General features: G+C 47.6%; 1 protein-coding gene across 3 annotated transcripts in view; it reads left to right on the plus strand.

The window, feature by feature from the left end:
* Nucleotides 1–22,307, plus strand: part of LOC121540603 (peroxisome proliferator-activated receptor alpha) — a 60,306-nt gene that overhangs the window by 14,224 nt on the left and 23,775 nt on the right. Inside the window, exon 1 of one of the 3 annotated variants that reach the window (XM_041849607.2) lies at nt 7,367–8,301. The exons of the other annotated variants lie outside the window; for them this stretch is intronic. The gene's annotated coding sequence lies outside the window, so the exon portion shown is untranslated. Of the gene's footprint in view, nt 1–7,366; nt 8,302–22,307 lie in introns of those variants that run through there. 3 annotated transcript variants of the gene reach the window in all.

The following is a 22,307-nucleotide window of genomic DNA, read 5'->3' on the forward strand; positions in this document are numbered from 1 at the left end:
GCAATACACATACAAAATGCCAAGTAGTCAGTGCTACTGATTGACATATATACTAACACAATAGACATGTAATGCAATAATGGTAGACGGCACTACTGTAAATAAACACTAGCACTTACAATTAAACGTAAACAAAGTCCATCCGTCTTTCCTACTGGGTAAAGACATCAGTGACTGAACTGTAGAACTCCTCCCTGTTGGCCCTCAGTTTTAAAAGTCTCTCTGTCTCGATGGAGATGATGGCAAGGGATGAGAGTCGTCCTTGATCTGTCCGGTTTAGACTGTATGTCTTTATCTGTTTCAGTGCAGAAAATGACCTCTGAACGGATGCTGTTGTGGCTGGTATAGTGAGGACCAGCTACAGTAACTTTGTCGCCTCGGGACAGTCTGTGTCAGGTCATGCTGGAACAAAAAGCTGAGGAGCTGTCCAGGTGATTTGTCTCATACTATTTGTGAACTGTACAAGATCAGCCGTAGCCCTTTCCTGCAGTCCTCATGGGTTGAATGTTATTCATATTTTTCATAATTTCATAATTAATAAACATTCTTTCAAAAAACCTGCCGAAAATCCAATGTTTCTATGTCAAACAGTTTTGTTATATTTCAGTCTTTTGTGATATATATAAAGTGTAATATTGGGATGCAAACTCAAAATGTAATACATTTAAACTCTTTATCTGACATGGTACAGGTGTCTTCTTTTTTTTAAAGCCCATAACCATGTGTGTGAGGTGTATACTTTTGTTTCATAGTACCTGTAATATTTTGACAGGCTCTCGTTTGCTGGTGTCTAACTTTTGTTACTTTGTTTAGAATTTTTTTGCAGTCCACTAAGCCAAGGAAATTAATTTCACCAAAGTGGTCAAACCTGGCTCTTATCTGAACATTGATATTGTCCAGTATGTTGTAGTAGATTCGCCCCCTCTCACTTTCTGCCAGGCCCAGTTCATTGCATTTCTGCTCGAATCGCTCATAGAAACTAATATGTCGCTGCCGTTCCAGTGCTTTCATTGTGTCGCTGATACGGGTACAGCAGAAAACCATATTCATATTCATATGATAGGTAAGATATTACAAACCTTGCAGAGAGCCTATCGTGTAGTGGGTAGGAACAATCCAACTGACAATCTCTTAGAAAAAATGTAAACTACTGGAACAAAGACTTAAAAAGAACTGATATTGGCACAAGATGGAGGGAATGTTGGAACATAACTAGTGAAATTACAGTTAACTAAAATATACGCTTAAGCCAGTATAAACTAATGTATCAAATGTATTACACAATTCTACAGCACACTGGCAGAGTCATGTCTTAAGTGTAAAACTAACAATGACTCAATAATCCATGCCTTCTGGGAATACTATAAAGTCTAAGAGTTAGAAAGTTGGCTGTCAGAAGTATTACATTTTACTCATTTAGCAGACGCTCTTATCCAGAGGAACTTACAGTTAGTGAGTGCATATATTTTCATACTGGCCCCCCGTGGGAAACAAACCCACAACCCTGGCATTGCAAGCACCATGCTCTACCAACTGAGCTACAGGGGACCAGTAGTTTATTCCGTTTGTCTGCTTTTTTCAAGTAATGGCATATGAGGGTGCAGTGAGATACCGGATGGGTTGGATGATACTTTTCTCGTCAATCATCTTGAACAAATGTATACTTAAAAACGGGAAATTAACCAATCCTCCATTGTTAACACAATGGAAAGGTCAAACACTTTATTATTTAAATGTTGAAAGTGCGTGGGCGATGGAGAGAAACAAAATGGTGCCATTTGAGGCCATGTGGCGGAAAGTGATGCAGGCGCTGGAGAAGGGGGTGTGAGCAGGTGGGTCTGGGCAGGTGTGATGTAGTGGATGTTTGTGTGCTTTCTGTATGTTGTCATTTGTGTGTGTATGTTTTGTGTCAAAAAAAAATTATATTCGTAAGCAAAATTTAACCGTAAAAAAAAAAAAAACATGAGCAAAAAAAAGACGGTGGTGGTCGTTAAATGGGTTGCTAACTGTTCATTATTTCAGCAAAGGCATATGTAATAGTTCCACATAGTTGCCCCTGTGCCTGTTTGATGAGTTGGCACGCTCTTCGTTGCCACGAAATGCCAACTCCTGTTAACCTACATAGGTAGCATGATGTAGCATTAATTAGCTAGGTCTTTCAAAATCTCACGGTTCTCTTTTACCTTTGCATTGTGCATGCTGATGTTCGATCTCCGTTGTTCATTCAATGACAGATCTATCTTAAGAGCTATCTGGCTTTGGATGTGAGGCACAGATTTCTCATGCTTTTTGAGTGCTATAGGTAAGTTGTTCAAGTCTCAGTAACCAGCTCTGGTCCACAGGCTGTCGCTGGTGGAGAACAGCAGGCAGGGGAAGCAGTAAAGTTGTCTGCCACAGAGCCAGTCTTTTTGTTGATACCACTCAGATTGAAGTGATTGTGTTATTTTCTGTCCCTTCCTTTGATGTAGGTCCCTAAACTCAGGTGTTGGTCTTTCATCCCTTATCACCCCCTGTTTCGCTAGAAAATCCAACTTTGGAAACTTGCAATATTTCAGCCATCCTGATCAGCTTACTTTAGCTAGCAGTAAAACGAACGTAACCGCCAAAAGGCTGCAGATTACGTATGACGTCCACAGGCAGGAGCTAGCTCTGCTTAGCCTCCTGCTTATCCCATTACTTTTTTCACACCAATAAACATGTATTATTCGAGTGCAATGAAAATTAAGGGGACATATTGACACATGAAAGGCAGCAAAGCTGGCAGCATAAGGTAGAAACACGCATGCGCAAGTTTGGAGTTTGAAGGGTGGGGAAAGGCACACAATGAGGCTGCCTTTTCCCTGGCATCCTTGCACATTTTGTACCAGATCACCACAGATTTTCATTCATTTTCGCATTGATGGCACTGCTTACCCTGACCGCACTTCACTACTCCAGGTCTTCCCACTGGGCACAGACGTCTATTCAATGTCTATTCCACATTGGTTAAAACGTAATTTCATTGAAATGATGTGGAAACAACGTTTATTCAACCAGTGTGTGCCCAACGGGTAATGAGAGAGGTACCATTTGTTTTCCCCCTCAGAATGTCCCCTGAAACCACAGCCTGACCTTCACCTTCACCACCAGGTTCCCTTAGAAATGCATCCCAAATGGTACCATATTCCCTTTATGGTGCACTACTTTTGCCCTATGGGCCCTGCTCAACAGTAGTGCACTGCATAGGGAATAGGGTGCCATTTTTGACACAACCTAGATCTTCCATGGTAAAGTCCCTCAGCCCAATCTATAGGATTGGGTCACAGACAGACTTACTGTAAGCTGCTCTGGACAGGAGCTTGTCTGAGCTAAGGATTGGGAAGAGCCATCATCATCATCATGGCCCATTGATGTCAGCTGACTGACTGTCAGGGTACTTTGAACCCCAAGGGGCTTAAATCTATGGGTGACGGATTGGACTGGTTTGCCAATTATGCTTGTGATGGGCTCACATGAGTGGCTCTCTATCTCTCTATCTCTCTGCTCCATAGTGTTGGAGTCGGGGTCTACTGTATCTGTCAGGTTGGAGCGAGGTGTATGTGGCCGAAGGGTTGGGAGGTGGGGTTTAGGCATCAATGTGGTGGGTGAGTCGGAGGTGGGGGTGGGGTTGGGGTCGGCCCACGTCGTGCTACGTGAAGCCCGTCTAGAGAAATCTTCATCAATCACCTCGCTTCAGCCTCTTCTGCTCTAGTAATGTCTGATTCCATTACTGGGTAAAGCCCTGACCAGTCTCTGTAGATGTTCCGCTGTAGATGTTCTACTGTAGAGCCCTACTGTAAAGCCCCACTGACCAGCTCAGAGTGCCACTGCAGCCTGATCGGTTGATTGGATGAGCCTGGGTGTAAGTGGATATGCGTTATCAACACTATACTGTGGAGAAGGGCTGTTCCTGCTATATTCCATGTGGCTTAATTAAAACTGTTTATAAGTGTGATACTTAAGAGACATGGTTGGCCAGGAGTGCTGGTGTTTTCTAGTGGTTCTGTATGCTGCGATTCTGTATGCTCATTTACACTGAATTGTGTGTGAATCCTTGTCAAACTGGCCCGTGTTGTGAAAAGAGACATATATAAAGGGAAACTGTTTCAGTTCAAATAATCTTAGCACCTACTTGGCATATGAATGCTGTTCAGAATAAATAGAATGAATTAGGTGACAAAAATGTAGTTTATGTGTGTTTGAGAAGCACACACACTGTTAGAGTGTTAAAGTGTGAAATTAGTCTGGCCCAGGAACAGTTTTGTTTGTCAACTCCAACTGTTACGGTTAGTGAACAAGTGCGTATGGGCAACCTAAACTATCACAACTCCCTAAGGCTGCAACATTAGCTGTAGCACTGTGTAGCAAACTGGGCCTATGGACGGAAGCTGTCTCTTTTGGGTAGTGCAATTTTGTCTAAAACTACTGTACCGCTCCGCTTTCCGCTGCATGCCTAGCTCCCAACCCAACAAACATGTAGGCTGACTTGGCAGCCACACCGGGGGAGTACAGGATTCCAATGTCATGCTGGAAAATGTAACAGGACCCACACAGCTGGTCTAGCAGGGAGATGCGCTCCAAACGTCCATCTCCCAATGTTTGTCCTTGTGGTAGTATTTAGTTCAGAAACAGACAGAATTCACACAGCGATCGAGGTGGAACCCTGTTCTGTCCTCAGTCCCCTGTCAGTTTGTTTTCATGCACATGCTGTTCCTGCTCTAATACGAAGGGGAGAAAAGCTCATTGTTGTGTGTCTGTTATTGTTTTACCCCTGTCAGCTGTGCTGTAAGGCAATGAACAAGCAATAAAAAATGAGGTGAGCTTGCTTTAAATGTGTGACCAGTGACCATCATTCACACGCTCCACAGTATAAAGAGGGACCTTGACCGAATCCTGCCCTTCATGCAATGACATCAAACTATGTCCTCTCCTTCGCTTTGCACAACTTACCCCATCAATATCAGCCAAATGCTAACCTTTACCATAAAGCTTTTTTATTAATGTTACATATGCTACTCCTTCCTCATCAATCAGACGGCTGATGAAGTTTGGCTGGGAGCTGCTAGCCAGGTGTCCTGCCAACCCAATCCACACGGGAACGGACCGATAACCCTGGTACATAGATATGGGGACATTGTCTGCCCTGACCCTCCTATGCCACACTGTTTCCAGGCCTGATCAGCTTGGCACAGTGGGGACAGCAGCTGGTTATGGGAAGGGAGGGACACACTCCTGCACGTCTCTCAGTTGGGCAGGGGAGGAGGTATGTGCACTTGTCTTGTCTGCCTCTCTCTTACAGCTGTGTATCTGGGAGAGTGGATACAGTCAGTAAAGACAGAGGAAGTAGTAAACAGTGAATGTTGTAAACAGATCAAATAAACCTACTTCCTTCTTTACAGTAGGTGACTGGTGTGGATGATGATGTTGATATTTGGCCTTCTGGGGCTATTGCACTGCCCTTTCTAGAGAATATAGTAGATAGTGACTGACTGTGCTGTACAGATAGAATTCCTTCCTCTTCAGTCAGTCCTCTAGCTGTCCAGTGGATAAAACAGCTGGGATAGATTGGTTTTCCCACTCTGAAATGTACAGTACATTTTGGACGGAGTGGTTTTTTAACCCTGCTCGGTGTCGGATCCTGCTGACTGATTTGGAAGTAAGCTTGGCATGGCAGCAGCCAAGAGTTTGGAACAGAGCTGAGGTTTAGCTTAAGGACATTGTTGTTAAGTGTTGCTTGGAGCAACAGGGAGAGAGGGTGAAAGAAAGGCTGCCACTGGTTCAACTCTAAACATGTCTGGCATACCGGGACAGTTAAGAGGTGTCACTTGACTGTGTGTGTGTGTGTGTGTGTGTGTGTGTGTGTGTGTGTGTGTGTGTGTGTGTGTGTGTGTGCGTGCGTGCATGTGTAGGTCAAGGGTACAGAGCAGCTGTGGTGTTACCCCATGTGCCCTCAGTGTCACTAACTACGCCACATCTGCACAGGCGTAAACGCATCATAAGTAGGACCTGTTTGCCCATGACCTCTCTCTCCCTCTTTCTCACTGTACTGTAGAACACAGGATGTCTACTACTGCCTCCCTTTGACACACACCCCATATAGCAGAGCACTGCGTTTATGTTAATGTTCAATAAACTGTCCTGTCCTTGACATGGGTTAGATAAACAACCCATAAGTGGTATGTTTGAACCTTTAGATGTCACACCACATGGATGACCCCATCATAAACTTACTCAATTCCAGCTAAAAAAAATCCCCCAGCCAGTGCAGTGTCCATCACCTTACCCAGTACCCTGCACTTTGACCAGTCTCCTTAGAGATGACAGGGTGCTAAGCGGCCGGCGTATCACTGGGCTCAGATAAGGACCACTCTGCTGTTTGTTCATTGGGCACGGCTCGACTCCAAGACCTATAAAGAAAACACTGCAAACCCATGGGCTGCGTCCGAAATGGCACCCTATTCCTTACAAAGTGCACTACTTTTGAGCAGAGCCCTATGCAGGCTCTGGACAAAAGTAGTACACTATATAGGAAATAGGGTGCCATTTGGGACGTAGACATATAGCTGGCCAAAGCTCTGCTTGTCTATCAGCCAGCCCTATCTCCCCATATATCCCTCAGTGGAGTGGGTTGGTGAGGCCAGCCCTGTCGCCGCATATATCCCTCAGTGGATTGGGTTGGTGAGGCCAGCCCTGTCGCCCCATATATCCCTCAGTGGATTGGGTTGGTGAGGCCAGCCCTGTCGCCCCATATATCCCTCAGTGGATTGGGTTGGTGAGGCCAGCCCTGTCGCCGCATATATCCCTCAGTGGATTGGGTTGGTGAGGCCAGCCCTGTCGCCCCATATATCCCTCAGTGGATTGGGTTGGTGAGGCCAGCCCTGTCGCCGCATATATCCCTCAGTGGAGTGGGTTGGTGAGGCCAGCCCTGTCGCCGCATATATCCCTCAGTGGATTGGGTTGGTGAGGCCAGCCCTGTCGCCGCATATATCCCTCAGTGGATTGGGTTGGTGAGGCCAGCCCTGTCGCCCCATATATCCCTCAGTGGAGTGGGTTGGTGAGGCCAGCCCTGTCGCCGCATATATCCCTCAGTGGATTGGGTTGGTGAGGCCAGCCCTGTCGCCCCATATATCCCTCAGTGGATTGGGTTGGTGAGGCCAGCCCTGTCGCCCCATATATCCCTCAGTGGATTGGGTTGGTGAGGCCAGCCCTGTCGCCCCATATATCCCTCAGTGGATTGGGTTGGTGAGGCCAGCCCTGTCGCCGCATATATCCCTCAGTGGATTGGGTTGGTGAGGCCAGCCCTGTCGCCCCCATATATCCCTCAGTGGAGTGGGTTGGTGAGGCCAGCCCTGTCGCCGCATATATCCCTCAGTGGATTGGGTTGGTGAGGCCAGCCCTGTCGCCCCATATATCCCTCAGTGGATTGGGTTGGTGAGGCCAGCCCTGTCGCCCCATATATCCCTCAGTGGATTGGGTTGGTGAGGCCAGCCCTGTCGCCCCATATATCCCTCAGTGGATTGGGTTGGTGAGGCCAGCCCTGTTGCCGCATATATCCCTCAGTGGATTGGGTTGGTGAGGCCAGCCCTGTCGCCCCATATATCCCTCAGTGGATTGGGTTGGTGAGGCCAGCCCTGTCGCCCCATATATCCCTCAGTGGATTGGGTTGGTGAGGCCAGCCCTGTCGCCGCATATATCCCTCAGTGGATTGGGTTGGTGAGGCCAGCCCTGTCGCCCCATATATCCCTCAGTGGAGTGGGTTGGTGAGGCCAGCCCTGTCGCCGCATATATCCCTCAGTGGATTGGGTTGGTGAGGCCAGCCCTGTCGCCCCATATATCCCTCAGTGGATTGGGTTGGTGAGGCCAGCCCTGTCGCCCCATATATCCCTCAGTGGATTGGGTTGGTGAGGCCAGCCCTGTCGCCCCATATATCCCTCAGTGGATTGGGTTGGTGAGGCCAGCCCTGTCGCCGCATATATCCCTCAGTGGATTGGGTTGGTGAGGCCAGCCCTGTCGCCCCATATATCCCTCAGTGGATTGGGTTGGTGAGGCCAGCCCTGTCGCCCCATATATCCCTCAATCTAACAGGCCTGTGTTGCTCACACCACAAGACTAAGGGGTTAAACATTAATGCTAGCTCTGCTCAACTGCTCACACACACACATATGCGTACACACACACACAAACCCAGTCACACATAGTCACACACACACACACTAATCGACAGGGCATGTAGTCAAAGACGAGGGTCGGGAAGGGAGACTTTGAGTGTTGGGATCAGGAAAGGTAGGGGTTGTGTACTTTGTGATTGGTTTATACTGGTATGAGATTACTGTTATGCTTTACTTTCAGAATATGCTATGTATTGCATTTGAGACTTATTTTGTATTCAATGAGAATTAGACCAGCATGATTTGATAAGCGATTGTCTACCATTTAATTCTGCTGAAGCAAATACTTTTAGTATAGTTTTCTGAGGCAGCAATATGTTACTGTGTGTTCAGTTGCGTTCTACCTGCAGCAAACACGCCTGTACACACCTCTGTCTTGATCTGCTGCCAGCGTTGGTATCACGTTCTTAACTATCAGACTGCTGTTTAATTTCCTCCTTCAGGGAACCTAAAACTGTCTTAGTCCTACATCAGTATTGGCTCAGACCTGTATTTCAGTACATGGATCAATTCTGGTCACCTGTCTTAGAGTGTAGCTCAGTAGCTGTGTACCTATGTGTAGCTGTGTGTCTCTTTCTGTGGGTGTCTATAGATAGTGTGTATACCGTCCTGTTCCAGGGTTCAATATCCCAGCAGCACTTCACGCTGAGATAACCGCAATAATACAACTGAACCACAAAAGCTCAGCTTGCCTCTACTATGGTTTGAAGGCAACAATGACTTCACACAGCTCAGGCTAGAAGACCTCTGCTACATACACCCCCATCCCATGGGAGAGAGAGCCTGTCTGCAGTCTGCATGCCTGTGTCATGTTTAGAACATGTCCCAATAACAGCTCTCCCCCATTATGTGATCTGCTTTACAGGCTCTCAGGACAGGGCTTTCTCAGGGGCTCTGCAGAGGAGAGTTGGGCATTCTGCCTGCTCAGTGATACCAGAGCAGGGGTATTAGACCAACCAGACTGCATGTGGGCTTACACTTTCTCTGTTCTCTGTTCTTTGTTTGTTTGTTTATTAGCATTTTACTAATATACCTTTCTGAGACTCATTTAAACATCATATTGGAGAGCAAATGGAACCAGAAAACTGATAATAGATTGCAGTGGTAGTAGATTGTTGTCTCCTCCCAATTTTGAACCTGATCTGTGTGCCGGAATTGTCATGACATTGTCAATGCGATCCCAGCGGCTGATGGGAGGCGTTCCTTTGTCAGTCCCCCGGGGATAGAGCTGAACTGTCACGGTTTACTAAGCCAGAACCCAGAAGCAGACCAGGACAAGGTAAGTGGTGTCAAAAGGTGAGTGTTTATTTACTGAACCAAGGGTGAAGGGAGATAATCCAGGGAACAGAGCGGCGGCGTGGAGGAGTTGTAGAGGGTCCAGTGGTTGATCCGATGATGGCTCGGCAGCCGCCGACCATCAGGCAGAGGTTGGGTAGAGGTTCCGGACGAGTGACTGTGGGGAGAACAAAAACGGAGGTAAGTACCAGGCAGGTCAACAGGGTGCAACAAAACAACAAAAACTAACTCTAGTACTGAGGCTGATACGCCGGCAAAACATACTGTTCATGGCTAACGATCCGGCAGGAACTGGATGTTGGGCCAGACCCTAAGAAGGGTGATGATTAGGCCCAGGTGTGCCGATTGCTGATGGGAAGCAGGTGCGGAAACAAGAGCGCTCCCCGGAGCGTTCCCGAACCCTCGGGAAACAGGAGCTACGACCAGAAACACTCGTCACCAGACAGGACCCGACTCAGACCGCCGGGATCGTTACAGTACCCCCCTCCGACGGAACGCCACCGGGCGGACTCCCGGAGCGCCAGGATGGAGGCGGTAGAAGTCCCTGATGAGATCCGGATCTAGGACCTGTCGCCGCGGAATCCAACTCCTCTCCTCAGGACCATACCCCTCCCAGTCCACGAGATACTGGAAACCCCGGCCCCGCCGTCGGGAATCCATGATGCGCCGCACCGTGTAGGCAGGACCACCTCCGATCATCCGAGGAGGAGGAGGAGGAGGCGGAGGAGGCAACAGAGGACTGAGGAGGACAGGCTTGAGGCAGGAGACATGAAAGGTGGGATGGACTCTGAGCGTCCTCGGTAGTTTGAGTCGAACTGCCACTGGATTGATCACCTTCTCCACCACAAACGGACCAATGAACTTCGGTAATAACTTCCTAGACTCAGTCCGTAACGGAAGATCCCGTGTGGCCAACCAAACCCTATCTCCGATGGTATAGGTGGGAGCGGGGATCCGGCGACGATTCGCCTGGAGCTGATACCGGTCCGAACCTCTAAGGAGTGCCTTTCTGGCCCGATGCCAGGTCCGGTGGCAACGACGAATGTGGGCCTGAACAGAAGGCACTGAGAGCTCCTTCTCCTGAGAAGGGAACAGGGGAGGTTGGTAGCCATACAGGCACTGGAAGGGAGACATCCCAGTGGCAGATGTAGGGAGAGTATTGTGGGCATACTCAACCCAAGGCAACTGAGAGGCCCAGGAGGTGGGGTTGGAAGAGACCAGACAGCGTAGCGTGGATTCCATCTTCTGGTTGGCTCTCTCCGCCTGACCATTGGATTGGGGGTGAAAACCAGATGTGAGACTGACTGTAGCTCCAATGGCCGAACAGAAGGACTTCCAGACAGCAGAGGTAAACTGAGGGCCACGGTCGGAAACGATATCACTGGGCAAACCGTGGACCCTGAAAACCTCCCTAACCAGGATCTCGGACGTCTCCGAGGCAGAGGGAAGCTTGGCAATCGGCACAAAGTGGGCGAACTTGCTGAATCTGTCCACGATAGTCAGAACGACCGTGTTCCCCTCAGAAGCGGGCAACCCCGTGACGAAGTCCAGGGCCAGATGCGACCATGGACGCCGGGGAATAGGAAGGGGGTGAAGTAGTCCAGAGCTGGGCCGATTGGTACTCTTATTCTGCGCACACACTGGACAGGCAGCAACAAAACCCCGAGTATCCTCGGCCATGGCAGGCCACCAAAAACGTCTGCGAAGAAACGCCATAGTCCGAGCCACGCCAGGGTGACAAGCCATCTTACTGGCGTGGGACCACTTGAGAACAGCAGGACGAACCGACTCAGGCACAAACAACCGACCGGGTGGACCGTTACCGGGACCGGGCTGAGTCCGAAGGGCCGCCAGCACCTCCTCCTCAATCTTCCACATGACTGCTCCCACGACGCAGTTCCGGGGGAGAATAGTCTCGGTCTTGGACCCACTCTCCTCCGTCTTGGAGAACATCCGGGACAAGGCGTCCGCCTTGCCGTTCTTAGACCCAGGTCGGAACGTCAGGACAAACTTGAATCGTCCGAAAAACAACGCCCACCTGGCCTGACGGGAGTTGAGACGTTTCGCCGATTGCACGTAAGCAAGATTCTTGTGGTCAGTCCAGACAATAAACGGTTGCTCCGCCCCTCCAACCAGTGGCGCCACTCCTCCAAGGCAAGTTTCACCGCGAGAAGCTCCCGGTTACCCACATCGTAATTCCTCTCCGCAGGTGAAAGGCGACGAGAGTAGTAGGCGCAGGGATGGAGTTTACTGTCCGTGGAGCATCGCTGCGACAGGATGGCGCCAACTCCCACATCAGACGCGTCCACCTCAACAACGAACTGACGGGCCGTGTCCGGTTGAGAGAGAATCGGTGCGTTGGTGAATCGCCTCTTCAAATCCAGAAACGCTCGATCCGCCTCCGGATTCCACTTGAAAGTCCTGATGCTGGAAGTCAAGGCAGTTAATGGAGCGGCCACACGGCTGTAATCCCGGATGAATCTGCGGTAGAAATTCGCAAACCCCAAAAATCTCTGGAGCTGCAATCTCGTACCGGGCTGGGCCCATTCCAGAACCGCTCTAACCTTCTCCTGGTCCATCCTAATCTCTCCCCTGGAGATGATGTACCCGAGAAAGGATGTTGTGTGGGCGTGAAACTCGCACTTCTCGGCCCTTCACGAACAGGCGATTCTCCAACAATCGCTGCAGAACCTGCCGGACATGCTGGACGTGGTCGGAAGGTTCCTTCGAGAAGATCAGAATGTCATCCAGGTAAACAAACACGAAGAGACCGATCATATCTCTCAGGACGTCGTTCACCATACTCTGGAATACCGCTGGAGCATTGGTCAGTCCAAACGGCATCACCTGATACTCGAAGTGCCCCATCGGTGTATTGAAACCCGTCAACCACTCGTCCCCCTCTCTGATCCGGACCAGGTGATACGCATTGCGTAGGTCTAACTTGGTGAACACCGTAGCACCCTGTAAGGAGTCGAAGGCAGAACTCATCAAGGGCAGGGGATACTTGTTCTTGACCGTGATGTCATTCAACCCCCGATAGTCAATACATGGTCGAAGAGAGCCATCCTTCTTACCCACAAAGAAGAATCCTGCCCCCCAGGGGGTGATGACGAGGGACGAACGAGACCAGCAGCTAGGGACTCCTTGATGTAGGTCTCCAACGCCTCACGTTCAGGTCGGGAGATACTGTATAACCTTCCCTTGGGGTAGACAGCTCCAGGGACCAGGTTGATGGCACAATCATATGGTCGGTGGGGGAGGGAGTGACAGAGCCTTCTGCTTACTGAAAACCTCCCCCAAATCGTGATATGTCTCGGGAACCAGGGACAAATCTGGAGGTTTAGCCTCAATCACCTGACTGGGAACCGAATGGGGGCAGGCAGTCTTGAGACAGTTAGCATGACAATCCAGGCTCCAACTCGTTACCTTGCCCGTCACCCAATCGAACGTGGGATTGTGTTCCTTCAACCAGGGGGTATCCAAGGACCAGAGGAACATGGGAAGACGGCAGAATGAAAAATGAAATCATCTCAGAATGATTCCCTGACAACCGCATCTTAACCGGTTCAGTCCTCATCGTGATACGTGCCAGACTACTGCCGTTCAGAGTGGTCGCCTCAATGGCTTCCGGCAATTGCTCCTTGGAAAGCCCCAGCTGTTCCACCAACTCGGCATCAAGAAAGCTTCCATCGGCACCTGAATCGATAAAAGCGTTAAGCGCTAAGCTCTGATTCCTGTTCACAAGGGTAGCCGGGAAGCGGGGTCTGACAGAGGTACTGAGAGGTTGAAACTGGCTCGCTAAAAGTCCTCCCAACTTTAGCGAGCCGGGCAGTTTGACGACCGCCGGGAACAAGTGGAGATGTAATGTCCCGAGCTACCACAGTAGAGGCAGCAGTTGGTCTTACGTCTATGTTGACGCTCCTCCTTGGTTAACCCGTGCCGCCCCACTTGCATGGGTTCCGAATCGGGAGAGAGGACCTCTCCACTAATCCACTGTGGTGGAGAATGATCGATGTGTTCTGGTCCACCACCCGACCCGACTGGGAACTGAGAAACTGATCGATTGGACGGACCCCATTGCTTCTCCCTCCTTCGCTCACGGACTCGATTATCCACCCGAATGGACAAGGCTACCAAGCTGTCCAGGTCACTAGGCTCCGGATAGGAGATCAACTCATCCTTGAGCTGCTCCGACAGACCCTGGTAAAAGGCCGCTTGCAGAGACTCCTCGTTCCACCCACTCTCCACAGCCAACGTCTTGAACTCAATCACGAAGTCGGCCACGCTGCGAGTTCCTTGGCGAAGCGAAAACAGGCGCCTAGCTGCGTCCCTCCCTCGGACGGAATGGTCGAAGAGCTTCCTCATCTCGGCCGTGAACCCCTGGTATGAAGCCATGCAGGGATCCTGTCGTTCCCAAACGGCTGAAGCCCACTCCAGCGCACGACCACGCAGCAACTCAATCACAAAGGCTATCCTAGCCTTGTCTGTGGCATAAGAGTAGGGCTGTAGATCGAACACTAGTCCACACTGCATAAGGAAGGAACGGCATCTTCCCAGCTCCCCCTCATATTTATCCGGCGTCGGAACCTTGGGCTCACGGATGGCCACAGCTTCAGAAGCGGCAGGCGAGATGGATGAAACCGGTAGTGGATCCTCCACCGGCCACTTGCGTTGGTTCTGGACCTCCGTCAGACCGGTAGAAAGGTTCCGAACTGACAACGCGATCTCCTGTAGTACCGTGCTATGATGGCCCAACATCTTCTCCTGCTGGGTAATAGCATGGCGAACAGAGTCCAGGTCCGCTGGGTTCATTACTGGCCGGATCGTTCTGTCACGGTTTACTAAGCCAGAACCCAGAAGCAGACCAGGACAAGGTAAGTGGTGTCAAAAGGTGAGTGTTTATTTACTGAACCAAGGGTGAAGGGAGATAATCCAGGGAACAGAGCGGCGGCGTGGAGGAGTTGTAGAGGGTCCAGTGGTTGATCCGATGATGGCTCGGCAGCCGCCGACCATCAGGCAGAGGTTGGGTAGAGGTTCCGGACGAGTGACTGTGGGGAGAACAAAAACGGAGGTAAGTACCAGGCAGGTCAACAGGGTGCAACAAAACAACAAAAACTAACTCTAGTACTGAGGCTGATACGCCGGCAAAACATACTGTTCATGGCTAACGATCCGGCAGGAACTGGATGTTGGGCCAGACCCTAAGAAGGGTGATGATTAGGCCCAGGTGTGCCGATTGCTGATGGGAAGCAGGTGCGGAAACAAGAGCGCTCCCCGGAGCGTTCCCGAACCCTCGGGAAACAGGAGCTACGACCAGAAACACTCGTCACCAGACAGGACCCGACTCAGACCGCCGGGATCGTTACATGAACCCTCCCCTCCCCCTCCTTCCTAACCCTAATATATATATATATATATATATATATATAGACACACACAGTATTGTTTAACTATCCTTGTGGGAACACACAATTTATAACCATTCAAAATCCTATTTTCCCTAACCATAAACCTAACTCTAACCCTAATCTTTACTAATGACTTGCCACTCGCCTTGAGTAAAGCCAGTGTGTCTATGTATGCGGATGACTCAACACTATACACGTCAGCTACTACAGTGAGTGAAATCACTGCAACAATTAACAAAGAGCTGCAGTTTCAGAATGGGTGGCAAGGAATAAGTTAGTCCTAAATATTTCAAAACTAAAAGCATTGTATTTGGGAAAAATCATTCACTAAACCCTAAACCTCAATTAAATCTTGTAATAAATAATGTGGAAATTGAGCAAGTTGAAGTGACTAAACTGCTTGGAGTAACCCTGGATTGTAAACTGTCATGGTCAAAACATGTTGATACAACAGTAGCTAAAATGGGGAGAAGTCTGTCCATAATAAAGCGCTACTCTGCCTTTTTAACAACACTATCAACAAGGCAGGTCCTACAGGCTCATGTTTTGTCGCACATGGACTACTGTTCAGTCGTGTGCTCAGGTTTCACAAAGAGGGACCTCTGAAAATTACAATTAGCTCAGAACAGGGCAGAACGGTTGGCCCTTAAATGTACACGGAGAACTAACATGAATAATATGCATGTAAATCTCTCATGGCTCAAAGTGGAGGAGAGATTAACTTCATCACTACTTGTTTTTGTAAGAAGTGTTGACATGCTGAATGCACGAAGTGTCTGTTTAAACTACTAGCACACAGCTCGGACACCCATGCATACCCCACAAGACATGCCACCAGAGGTCTCTTCACAATCCCCAAGTCAAGAACAAACTATGGGAGGCGCACAGTACTACATAGACCCACGGCTACATGGAACTCTATTCCACATCAGGTAACTGATGCAAGCAGTAGAATCAGATTTACAAAACCAGATAAAAATACACCTTATGGAACCTTAACTCCTAATGCTAAACCTAATTCTAACCCTAACACTAAATGTGCCTTAACCCTAAACCCCCTAGAAATAGTATTTGACCTTGTTGGGACTAACAAAATGTCCCCAGTTGGTCAAATATATGTTTGTTTACTATTCTTGTGGGGACTTCTGTTCCCGACAAGTATAGTTAAACACGTCCACACACACACACTCACGCAGATATGACCTTGCCTGTCCTCGGTGCACTGTGTGCAGTGCCTTCCTCAGCAGGCTTGGTTGAGCGAGCACAAGAGGGGCTTGAGCTCTGTTACTGTAGGAACCACCTCCCTCCTCTCCCTCTCTCTCTCCCTCCTCTCCCTGTCTCTCTCTGTCTCCCTATGTTATCTGTTTTTCTGTTACTCTCACTCTCTCTCTTTGCCTCTCAATGCCTGGCTGTCTCTTTCTCTGTCTTAATCTGACTCTCTCTCTCTAATTCAGTCCATCTGACCAGCCCACCCTCTCATCTGTCCGCCTAGGTTAAAGTAGTACATGGCTGATATGGGGAGCGTGTACAGATGTACGATCTTAATTTGAGCCAGTTTGCTACAGCAGCAAAATAATCCTGTAGCAACAAGAAATGTGAATTATTATGTGGATTATAATTCATGGACATTTTTTGTAGGGGTTGATACATTTTTCGTTAGGGCAAATCAAGTCTGACATTTTAAAGTGGACATTTTCTAACTTTAGAAGCCTTTCTAGTATGAAAATCTATGCACTCACTAACTGTAAGTCGCTCTGGATAAGAGCGTCTGCTAAATGACTAAAATGTGAAATGTAAACCTCGAATACACTACAAGTTTGCATTTCCTGCTGTGCAGGAAAATTCTCAGCAACAAAAGAGTGATCAAATTAAGATCCTACATCTGTATATAGTGACTGATCATGTGTTTGTTTACCCCTTTTTCTCTGTTGAGGATGACATACAGTGAATGCCAAACCAGCCCCTCGCCCCTAGCAACTCGCTCGGAGGGCCCTCCGTTGTCACGTGTTGCTGACAAAACTCTGAGGGTGACTTCAAGAGTGGCGAGGGGATCAAATAAAACCATCAACTCATAACTTGAATGATGCAATTCATGTTCCACATTTAAATAATAAAACAAGCATGAAATTCAAATGAGGAAATTCCACCTGTCGTTTGACAAGATATAATCCTCAGTAACAGTTAATAATTTCATCTGGGACGTATTTCATGTGTGAAGCCTCAAAATCAGACACAAACCAATACAAGAATTCGGCACGCCTATTTGTTCTTTTCTGTGAAAACTCCAAAATTACGCGGTGCATTATGGGATACCACTTTGCTCTGAAGCCTGCAGCGTAGCTTGCTCGGTCGAAGTGGCTAGCTATCGGAAGGTCTAATTAGCCCCTACACCCTCCATAATTTTCACTCCCTCAGCTTTGGCTGAGGCGCGCATGAACACACAAATGGAGGGGCGAGGGGAAAGGGAAGGGGGTGATTTGGGATTCAGCCATGACTAGGGCATAGTGGAGTAGGGCAGTACAGTACAGCATAGCTGCTGCTGGTGGGGTCATGCGGTCAGTGATGGTATCAGTAGTCATGTAAGTAGCCTAAACATGCAGGCTCAGGGTCTATGTCCCTGTGTGACAGGTCTCTGTTTACTCAATGGGTGTTTCTCAATATGCATACTACCATGCTCCACACTGTCACGCTCCGAGTGCATTGTCCGACGACGTTCTCTTGAGTACGTTCTTGTGAGGACGAGAGTGTGGAGAATGCATAAAACATTACATTTGAGAAGCACTCGCACTCCGCCTACTGTATTACCTCACGCTTTACCTCCCCATTCACTGAACCTTCATCCAGCCAGGACAATGGCAAAAATTAAACGTTTTAATTCATAATTATCAGCTAGATATGTGAATCGTAATAATCTAGCTAGCCAGCTAGTTAAACAGGCAGAAATGACCTAAAACTAATGTTACGCAAGGTAGATGTAAATTTTTCGTGGGTAGCTACCAATTCTTTGCGGCTAGCCAACTATCCAGTTAGCCCTATTGACTTACTATGGACTTGGGACTTACCCATTCACTGAACCGTCTTCCAGCCAGGACAATGGCAATAGAGACAAAACAAGATATACACAAAGCAACTGTTTTACTTCATAACTATCAGCTAGTTATATGTGAATCGTAATAATGTAGCTAACCAGATAGTTTAACAGGCAAAAATGACCTAAAACGAATATTATGCAAGATAGGTGTCAATTCTTCATGGCTATCTGTTAGCTAGCCAGTTAGCCCTATTGACTTATTATGGGCTTGCGATCTACGGTACGTAGGCAGGTAAACATGCCAAAATTAACACAGCATGTATTTATTAACGTATCAAGATAAAATATTGTAGTCAGACAAAATATGAGATGTGAATAAACGTGCATTTTCTCTCGCTTCAGGTCAAATAATGGCCGCCATTGATTTCAAGAAATGTTGCGTCATTTTTTACATGGTTGCATCATATTTCTTTGCATACTTTCTATTGAAGCTTGCATCGATGTACAGTCATGGTCAAAAGTTTTGAGAATGACACAAATATTAATTTTCACAAAGTCTGCTGCCTCAGTTTTTATGATGGCAATTTGTATATACTCCAGAATGTTATGAAGAGTGATCAGATGAATTGCAATTAATTGCAAAGTCCCTCTTTGCCATGAAAATGAACTTAATCCCCAAAAAACATTTCCACTGCATTTCAGCCCTGCCACAAAAGGACCAGCTGACATCATGTCAGTGATTCTCTCATTAACACAGGTGAGAGTGTTGACGGGGACAAGGCTGGAGATCACTCTGTCATGCTGATTGAGTTAGAATAACAGACTTGAAGTTTTAAAAGGATGGTGGTGGTTGAAATCATTGTTCTTCCTCTGTTAACCATGGTTACCTGCAAGGAAACACGTGCCGTCATCATTACCTTGCACAAAAAGGGCTTCACAGGCAAGGATATTTCTGCTAGTAAGATTGCACCTAAATCAACCATGTATCGGATCATCAAGAACTTCAAGGAGAGAGGTTCAATTGTTGTGAAGAAGGCTTCAGGGCGCCCAAGAAAGTCCAGCAAGCGCCAGGACCGTCTCCTAAAGTTGATTCAGCTGCGGGATCGGGGCACCACCAGTGCAGAGCTTGCTCAGGAATGGCAGCATGCAGGTGTGAGTGCATCTGCACGCACAGTGAGGCGAAGACTTTTGGACGATGGCCTGGTGTCATGAAGGGCAGCGAGGAAGCCACTTCTCTCCAGGAAAAACATCAGGGACAGACTGATATTCTGCAAAAGGTACAGGGATTGGACTGCTGAGGACTGGGGTAAAGTCATTTTCTCTGATGAATCCCCTTTCCAATTGTTTGGGGCATCCGTAAAAAAGCTTGTCCGGAGAAGACAAGGTGAGCGCTACCATCAGTCCTCTGTCAAGCCAACAGTAAAGCATCCTGAGACCATTCATGTGTGGGGTTGCTTCTCAGCCAAGGGAGTGGGCTCACTCACAATTCTGCCTAAGAACACAGCCATGAATAAAGAATGGTACCAACACATCCTCCGAGAGCAACTTCTCCCAACCATCCAAGAACAGTTTGGTGACGAACAATGCCTTTTTCAGCATGATGGAGCACCTTGCCATAAGGCAAAAGTGATAACTAAGTGGCTCGGGGAACAAAACATCGACATTTTGGGTCCATGACTAGGAAACTCCCCAGACCTTAATCCCATTGAGAACTTGTGTTCAAGCCTCAAGAGGCGGGGGGACAAAGAAAAACCCACAAATTCTGACAAACACCAAGCATTGGTTATGCAAGAATGGGCTGCCATCAGTCAGGATGTGGCCCAGAAGTTAATCGACAGCATGCCAGGGCGGATTGCAGAGGTCTTGAAAAAGAAGGGTCAACACTGCAAATATTGACTCTTTGCATAAACTTAATGTAATTCTCAATAAAAGCCTTTGACACTTATGGAATGCTTGTAATTATACTTCAGTATACCATAGTAACATCTGACAAAAATGTCTAAAAACACTGAAGCAGCAAACTTTGTGAAGACCAATACTTGTGTCATTCTCAAAACTTTTGACCACGACTGTACAAATGGAGTACACATTCGAGAAGTGCTCTCCGTGCTCAGTTTCGCATACTTTGATTTGGACTCATACTCCGACCCTCCCATTCTCCAATTTGCGTGCTCGGAGCACGGTAGTATGCATTTTAAGAAACACCCAATGTCTCTACTCAGTCAGCCAGCCAGCCAGTCAGTCAGTCACTCAGCCAGTCAGTCAGTCAGTCAGTCAGTCTGTTAGTCAAACAGTTAGTCAGTTAGCCAACCAGTCAGTCAGTCTGTTAGTCAAACAGTTATCCAGCCATCCAGTCAGTCACCAACCAGTCAGTCAGTCAGTTAGTCAGTCAGCCAAGCAGTCAGTCAGTCGACCAGTCAGTCAGTCAGTCTGTTAGTCAAACAGTTAGTCAGTCAGCCACTCAGTCAGTCAGTCAGTCTGTTAGTCAGCCAGTCAGTCACTCAGCCAGTCAGTCACTCAACCAGTCACTCAGCCAGTCAGTCAGTCAGTCTGTTAGTCAAACAGTTAGTCAGTCAGCCAACCAGTCAGCCAGTCAGTCAGTCAGTCTGATAGTCAAACAGTTAGTCAGTCAGCCAACCAGTCAGCCAGTCAGTCAGTCAGTCTGATAGTCAAACAGTTAGCCAGTCAGCCAACCAGTCAGTCAGTCAGTCTGTTAGTCAAACAGTTAGTCAGTCAGCCAACCAGTCAGTCAGAACCATTATGGCAGTGTCACCAGCTATGTATACTGTTACACCATTGATCAAACTCTGTTAACCCTTACCACTCCTGGCAATTGGCCTATATGGATAGGGTTAAATCCATTGAAATGTTTCTTACAAAATAAATATGAAATGTCTGTGCATAAGCATGTTAGCAATTGAGAGGGAACAGTTTGGAGATTATGGGAAAATTATTAGACCAAATTTGAGGATTCAACAGTTCACCTGACACACTACATTACACTGTCGATTATTTGTGCATTTTACATTTACTGTACATTTCGCTGCATTTGTTGATAACCAAATCTGAAAATACTCTGAATATATTCAGTAACATAAGAATATTCCTGGAAAATGTGTGGTAGGTGCAACATAAAACAAAAAAATGACAAGGGTTTGAGTGAGAGGACTAACTTGTGTCTCCAAGTGGCCACACACCTCTCCAAAGTGCACACAGTTCATAAGTCATTTTAATGCACTTTTATGACTCAAAGAAGAGTCTTCAACTATAAGGTACTTTTTTGAGCTCTCCTAGCTGTGCCTTTGAGGAACTAGAGCAAGCACACTTGTAATTGTTTTGTTTGGAACACAACCCTGCATCCCCGCCATCACACAATTACTGTTGTTGTTTACGCAATCCAAAAACGGACCATTATGAATCGCAATCTGGGTCAGGTGGGCATTGTTTGATTGCCAACATGACTAGCTAAGTTATAGAATATGAACTTACAGCGTTAGGCTTTCACAGGGCAATTCAGAGAAACAGATGGTAGTTTTGGTGCGCATAGAAAGGAGTCATGCGTGAAATTCAGGTGTGTGTTCCGCTGCAAATTTTCTTCACAATAGACTAACATAGGCTCATTCTGTTCAGAACAACCCAGGGTATGACGCCATGTCATGTTGTAACTGTGCATCAAACACGTTGACACTGTATATGACATGAGTTTTATGATATGGAAATGTAAAGTGCACATTTGGACTCACAGGTGTTTGGCTAGCTTGTTTGACATCAAAGCATTTTCTATTATAATCCTCAACGTCTCATCTTTCAAAATACATAGAGTCACCTTAATGTACAGCATTTCCCTCACTCAGACAACAACAAATTAGCAAAAGTTGCTCAATTAGCGGGAGGGATGGGGGACAGCTTCTTGTCGCCTGTGGTGGTCAAGTTCAGAAAAGCTGTCAGTCAAAACCCATACAGCGCTGTGAAGCGCAGAGCCTGAGCTCTGACGCCATTTATAGCATGTTACTGTACAGCCACTGCGTTCCATTTTCAACTTGCTCTTTTTTTTGTATTATTATTTTTTTATTGGTAATTAAAGTAAAGACCCCCCGGCCAAACCCTCCCCTAACCCGGACGATGCTGGGCCAATTGTGCGCCGCCCTATGGGTCTCCCGGTCACAGCCGGTTATGACACAGTCAACTTGCTCTTGAAACGAATTGTTTATTATCTACATTGGCACAGCAGTGTCTAGCCTAGGCACTGTTGTACTCTAGTACTTGGTACTGTGGATGCCATGGAGAGGCCCAGTGTTGTAATGACATAGTGATGAGTGAATGTCCTGAAACAGGATGTCCTCTAAATGAAGACCTCTGGGAGCAGGAGGACTATGTTAAAGA

This window comes from Coregonus clupeaformis, chromosome 26 (genome assembly GCF_020615455.1).
Source record: "Coregonus clupeaformis isolate EN_2021a chromosome 26, ASM2061545v1, whole genome shotgun sequence".
In the NCBI taxonomy this organism is placed as follows: Eukaryota; Metazoa; Chordata; class Actinopteri; order Salmoniformes; family Salmonidae; genus Coregonus; species Coregonus clupeaformis.